This window comes from Callithrix jacchus, chromosome 5, assembly GCF_049354715.1.
Source record: "Callithrix jacchus isolate 240 chromosome 5, calJac240_pri, whole genome shotgun sequence".
Lineage (NCBI taxonomy): Eukaryota > Metazoa > Chordata > Mammalia > Primates > Cebidae > Callithrix > Callithrix jacchus.
The window spans coordinates 13622639-13629954 of NC_133506.1; the positions used below are offsets into that span (position 1 = coordinate 13622639).

At 40.8% G+C, this 7316-nt stretch overlaps 1 non-coding gene across 1 annotated transcript; it reads left to right on the plus strand.

Moving 5' to 3' along the window:
* The first annotated feature begins 864 nt into the window (after nucleotides 1-864).
* LOC118154204 (U6 spliceosomal RNA) lies at nucleotides 865-971 on the plus strand. Its single transcript, XR_004744096.3, has one exon. It is a non-coding gene; the product is annotated as a U6 spliceosomal RNA (small nuclear RNA).
* Nucleotides 972-7316: the final 6345 nt, after the last annotated feature.

Sequence of the window (7316 nt, forward strand, 5' to 3'; positions counted from 1 at the left end):
ATGAGAACACATGGACACAGAGAAGGGAGCACTACACACTGGGGTCTATTGGGGGGAATAGGGGAGGGACAGCAGTGGGCGGGGAGCTGGGGAGGGATAGCATGGGGAGAAATGCCAAATGTGGGTGAAAAGGAGGAAGGCAGCAAAACACACTGCCATGTGTATACCTATGCAACTATCTTGCATGTTCTGCACATGTACCCCAAAACCTAAAATGCAATAAAAAAAATTCTGTAAAATAATGAGAATGGTTTTATTACACACTTCCTAGAGTTATCATGAAGATTAAACAACATGTAAAGTTGCTACCTATGAAGTACTTAACAACTTAACGAGACCTGATGTTTTCACAGATCAGTCACACATATGCAGGAAACACCCCATCAACATGGATTTTTCTATTTCAAAAATAGAAACATTGCTCTCTTTCTCTTTTCATTTTACCAATCAATTTAAGTTTCGAATTTCTTCCTCTACTTAACGCCTTTTATTTTTTCCTTGCAAATACAGGTTTCAGGTAACTCAATAGATTCCACTCTTGCCTGGAATATTTAGATTAATCCCCTAGAGACTCTGGCAAGGCCGAAGGCGTGGACAAAAGATAGGAGTGTGGTGACACGAAGCTGACTGCAGAGACACGTCTTCTCCCAATGCCAGAGGAACAGATGAGCCAGCTGGACAATACATACGCTCAGAGGTGCCCTGTCAGCTTCTCAAATGTCTCACTTCTTACCTGTCTCTGAAGGAAAGCGCAGAGGATGCCTTGGCTCAAACCAATCTTTATCAAGTTGGTGCCACATCACAGCACTGCACCCACTTGATGCTCCACTGACACTCCATTTCATCTTAAAAAAATACAGTTCTGTGCTCGCTTCGGCAGCACATATACTAAAATTGGAAGGATACAGAGAAGATTAGCATGGCCCCTGCGCAAGGATGACACGCAAATTCGTGAAGCGTTCCATATTAAAAAAAAATACAGTTTTTTGCATTAAATTTATTCCCCTTCTCCTCTCACATACATTGATGAAAATCAATTGATCATGGTAGATACAAATTAGCCTTGCTAACTAACTGAAAGCCTTCCAGGGACATATCAGCCATGACAATTTTCTTGCTACAAGAAAAAATAGTCATTATCCTTATTACAAGACTCCACAGCATACTGCTTTCCTTTCTCTGGGTAAATTTTAATTTTTTCACCTAAATAAAAATTTACTCTTTCTCTGGGTAAATTTTTATTTTTTCATCTAAGATACCTTTGTGATTATGAGGGATGGATCTCTTAAACTTTGTTAATGGCTAGGCCAGAATGGGAATAAGGATGGAGAAGGTACAATTCCTGTGGTCACAGAGCTCACAGCGGGGCAGATTGGTCAACAGGTATGTCTAATACTGTCTGTTGAGAACAAGGATGAAGGTTTGCATAAGGATTATGACAGTACATTAGCAGGAGGGTCATGCATTACTTCTACAAGAGGCTGATTCACAAGTTGGGCTTTGCAGCATGATATGTGATTATTCCCCATTCCTTTCTCTACGCCTTCCAGATCCATTCTCTTTCCTTTTTGGCTCAATGTGGAATCCTAGGAAGCTGTCCCCTGCCTAATATATATTGTGATAACCCACCCAGTCCCTCATCTAGAAATGAAGAACTTAGTTCCCTAAATGCTGGAAGACCAACCTCACATGTCAGTCCTTTCTGGGGATTTTGTCTTCTGAAGATAATGTCTCATCTAAGGTCGTGCCTCCTTTCAGGGGCAGCCGCATCCAGTGATTGATAATTGAGGGGCTTTAAAGGCCACCCCCACACCCCATTTGCTCCAACTTCAAAGAAATCTGAAGGATCATTCAAGCTTCAGAGCTTGCATGGACTCATCTGAGGCTTTAGCTGGGTGTGTACCACATGCCATCTCCTCCTCTGCCCAATCCTGTTTCCTTCCTCTCCCTTGCAGGGATGGCCATCCCTAGAGCACTCTCTGTTAAATGTCCTGCACACTAACCCCCATCTTTAGTGAACCCAACCTACAACATCAGCGGACCACAGGGTCTAGCCTTCCTGACTGGCTGGATTCCTGATGGGTCCAGCCAGTAGCATGTGATCAGAGGCAGGAATGGCAGAGAAGCATTTACTGCATGTACAGTGTACCCTCCCTTCTTCCACCCTGTTTTCTGGCAGAAACTTCTCTCTGGGGCTGTGGCCCTATCCAGGCAGGTCCTCCTCTCTGGTGCCTGCTCTCACTCACTCAGCTCTGAGAGTAGTAATACTACTACTTCAGACTCAACATCTTTAGTTGGTTTCCTTAATTTTATTTCCTTAACCAAAATAGATCCATTGGTTCCAACTTCAGTTGAAGTAGTGGGGTGCTGGTAAATGTGTAACAACTGGATCTCTGGAAGAAAAACAAAAGAGCTTGGATTTGTAGCATTTGCCAATTTCTGTGGGGTATATATTCTCACCATGGCCCAAAATGACTCCATGAAACACAGAGTTGGGAAAAGATGCTCAACTGTTCAACTATAAAGATAAAATTGATGTAAACAATCTCATGAATGTACATAATAGTGAAATGTAGTGAAGTTATGAGAAGAGATGAGAGATGTGTTTTGATTATTCATTGCTTTTGTTTTTAGTATAATTTGTTATGAATTAATTTAATATTTAATAGTGACTGTGTTTAACAACTAACTTGCAAAATTCCTGGGAATTAGCAGTTGACTCTTCCTGGATGATGAGTAAGCACCAGCACACGACTGAGATGAAATATCCGAGCAGAATATTGTTTTATGCTGGGACCCTACCTGATTTAGGCAAGCGGTGGTAAGCCAAGGAAGTTACAGATGAGGCTGATAAATAAGTGATGGGGAGACGGGAGGGGTTGAAGTGCAGGTGTGAGACAGGGTGGGTAGAATCCAAGGTGGAAAGATCAGCACGTGGGTATGAATGAAGGAGCACCACTTACTAGATTCTCAGCCCCCACCCCAAACAGTGGGAGCTATAGATGTCACATGACTTCTGCCTTTTTTGGGACAGCTCTGGACCTTTATAACTTTTGGCTATTTGGGCATACCATAAACATCATAAAGGAAAATAATTCTGGTGACAGAGCCTCAAAGGAGGGACAGTATGGAATAATATCAGTTGGAAAAGGTCAAAAGACTGATAGAGATTGAGAAGACATTGAACAAATAGGAGTGAGGTTGCAAATAAGTGTTTCTTTCTTTTAAAGCAATGTTTCTTCTAAAGTTTTATTTCTATAGTTCTGAAAATATAGAAATATGCATCAGTGTTTTGGCAAATATACTTCCAATATGATCAGGCCAAAAATACAGAGGTAAGGAGATAATTGATTTTGAAAAGTTATACTTATCAACATTTTCTGGAAGGGTTGAGATCACATCTTTGACACACTCAGATCCTGGCTACATGCTGTGCATCAAGAGATGTATTAGTAGAGCAACTCTAACTGTTCTAGATAATGATGAAGTGCCTCCTGAGGCTGCATGTTCCAAAGCTGATGTTAACTATGCCAATATTCTAAGAGAAAAGACAAAGTCTAATCATTTCTCATGCTGAAACAGTTCCATAAGCATTCTTGATCCATGAAATGTGTGCTACTAAGAAAGAAATGTGACTTTGCCTATCAAATCAGGGAAGATGTTATTTCAGAAATCACAAATGGATGGATCATTGGTTCACAGTTCAGAATTCTAAGAGCAAAACTGGGCTGAATGGATCGGTGGGTACCTCATACCTAGGAACTATCCTGAAGCATTTCATTTATTAGTCAGTCACTGCACCCTATAGATGGGTGTGTGTTAGATCACATTCAAAATTGTCATGTAAAAGCAAAAACACTGTTTCTATGATCCCCTCAGTTCCAAACAAAGTTCCTTTTAGGAAGGCATCTAGTCTATGGGATATCTTTACATTTTGAAGTCCTTCCCACCTAGAGAAAGAAAGATGGAGTAACAGTGAATGAAATTTAATTTGCTTATTCTCATATTTTTTTAATAATGAAACACATTTGTTTATATTTTATATGTGGTACTTCATAATATATGGGATTTTCTTTTATCATTCCCTCCCCAGTTTTTTTTTTTTTTGAGACAGAATCTCGTTCTGTCACCCAGGATGGACTACAGTAGCGTGATCTCGGCTCACTGCAACCTCCGCCTGCCAGGTTCTATTCTCCTGCCTCAGCTTCCTGAGTAGCTGGGATTACAGGCATGTGCCACCACACTGGGCTAATTTTTGTATTTTCAGTAGAGACAGGGTTTCACCATGTTGATCAGGCTGGTCTTGAACTCCTGACCTCGTGATTCACCTGCCTTGGCCTCCCAAAGTGCAGGGATTATAGGCATGAGCCACTGTACCCCACCCCAGTTTTCAATCCAATATGTTACCAGTGTAAGTAGCTGCAACTACTATTATGTGTGTCGAGTTTTACAGTTTGTAAAGTCTTACACTGTTTCAGTTAATTCTTACCATAATCCAAATAGTTGGCCATTAATCATCGTATTTTATGCTGTTAAATTAAATCTAGCTTAAAGCTGCCTCCTTTGCAGCTTCAGCCTAAAGCATTCTCCATAGTGAACTATAGCCTATTTGAATTGTAAACAGGCTGTATCCTACTCTTCAACAAGTAGCTGAATCCCAGCCAATCCCAGCAGCCACACTTTGGCCACTCAGAGACCGCCAACTATTCAGACCACGTTCACATAAGGCAAATGTGAAGCCTTAACCAATCTGGCTGTTTCTGTACCTCGCCTCCATTTTCTGTATGTAACTTTCCTTTTTCTGTTCACAAATCCTCTTCAACTATGCAGCAGTGTCATAGTCCCTCTGAAGCCCCTCTCATTGGCGGGCGGTGGGGGGGCTGCCCAGTTCATGAATCATTCTTTCCTCAATTAAACTCTGTTGTTAAATTTGGCTAAAGTTTTAACAATGCTGAGGAACCTGTGTTGGAGAGTTTCAGCAACTTGCCCAAGGTTAAGCACCTTGGAAGTGATGTAACTGAGATTCAATCTCCATCTGCCTCTATATCCCTCACATTCCCACTTATATGTCCTGCCAGACATGGAGATATGGACTGTCCTCTCATTTCCTTTGGTATGATTGGATCTGTGTCTTGCCTTGTCCATTTTCAGGGTGAGGATTCTGCTGCTTTTGTCACAGGTAGTCAGAAAGGCATGAGTGGGGCAGTCCTCCCACCCACTAGGAATGTCAGGTGATCGATCATTTGACAGCTATCACACTGCCTCTCTAAAAATGATAATTTGGCAGCTGGCACCAGGGAGAGACAGTCTCCTGAGAATCCACAGCTGTTAACATTATTGTGTTATTTGGATGCAAACTCCAGAGGGAAGCAACTTCCTGGGCATGCACATTAAGAGACAAAAGGGTGAAGAATGACCTTCTGGGGGACACTCCACTGGAAAAAGGAAGAAAGCCTCAGATGGGCATGCATACAACTTCCTAAACACACTGCATGTACTCATCTCCTGAGGGTAAGGAGGACACTGCATATGATCATCAGAGAGGCGAGTATATCAAGCCCTAGGCTCAAGGTTAAACATGACACTTGAGCTTCAGGTGCCTACTTGGGTCTCTTCCAAGTGAATTCCCCTTTCTTTCTTGTTCCGAGTGCTTTTTAAAAAATAAATGTCGACTCCTGCTTTGAAACTTGTTCTTTTTTTCTGCTTTATGCCCTCAGTTGAATTCTTTCTTCTGAGGAGGTGAGAATGGAAGTTGTTGCAGACCTGTATGGATACACTGCTGGTAACAGGGATACCTTCCACTGGTAACACTGTGACCAGTAAGACACTCTAGGTGTTGAAAGGAGGGAGGGACCGCTTTTCCTAAATGAGGAGCCAATTAAGGTCACTGTCTAACTGTTTCTCTGTCTCTCTCAACTACAGCAGGGGAAAAATGAGGTGCTATGAGAGTGTCTTCATATACCCAATCTGACAATCCTGTGTTTATTATCTTTTCCCCAGAAAACAGTTTTATAGGTAAGAGCTCATCTCACTTGAACAGTATTTTTGCCACATGTCCCTGTGGTCACTGTTTAGTTTTAGGGGCTAGGAATAAGTAGGTTCTCCAGAGAACTGGGAAGAAGAAAGGTGAGGTGACAGGTTACCCATCTAGAAAAATCTAGGAAGCAGGAAGTCATGGGCCAAATGGCAAGTAGGAAGAAGGGAACTTAACGTTTATTGAGCGCTATTTACCAGGCATTATGTAAAGAACTATGCTAAGTGCTTTACTTATTGAATCCTCAAAATAATTTTAAGAAATAATTGCTACTGTTATCTCCAACTTACAGGTGAAAAAATGGAAAATAGATTAATACATTTTCCAAATCTATATAACATAAAAGGCAGGGAGTGGTGGAGCAAAGATTTTTCTTATATATATGGCCACAAAATGTTCAGAATGTATTGAACCAAAAGAAAAACTAGAGAAAAAAACAAAGTGAACATTCAGACTTCTTTATTGAGGTAAAATCTATATACAGTGAAATGAAGAGATTTTAGGTATGCAATTCAACAAGTTGTGGGAGATATATACATCTGTGTAACCAACATCCAAATCATGATGTGGAACTTTCCCATGACCTCAGAAAGTTTCCTGTGCCCATTTTCTGACAATTTCATCTTCCCGTAAACAATCATTACTCTTATTTCTATCATTATAGAGTAGTTTTGGTTCTTAAATTTCATATTAATGGAATCATACAGAACATACTCTTTTGTTTCTGACTGTTCCATTTGACATAATGTTATTAAGGTTCATCCGTGTTGTTGCATCTGTCAGTAGTTTTGTTCATTTTCCTGTTGATGAACATTTGGGTTGTTTCCGGTTGGTGGCTATTATGAATAAAGATGTTATGGACATTCTTGTATGTCTTTTTGTGAACAAATATTTTCTTTTTTAAGAAATTTTATTGTTTTTTAAGTTCTGGGCTACATGTGCAGGAAGTGTAGGTTTGTTGCATAGGTAAATGTGTGCCATGGTTGTTTGCTGCCCCTATCAACCCGTTACCTAGGTGTTAAGCCTGGCATGCATTAACTCTTTTTCCTAATGCTCTCCACCCTACTCCACCCTCCCCCGACAGGCTCCAGTAGGTGTTGTTCCCTTCCCTGTGTCCATGTTTTCTCATTTGTTTAGCTCCCACTTATAAATGAGAACATGCAATGTTTGGTTTCTGTTCCTGTATTATTTTGCTAATAAAATCATCAAAAGCAATTGCAACAAAAGCAAAAATAGACAAATCGGATCTAATTAAACTAAAGAGCTGCTGCACAGCAAAAGA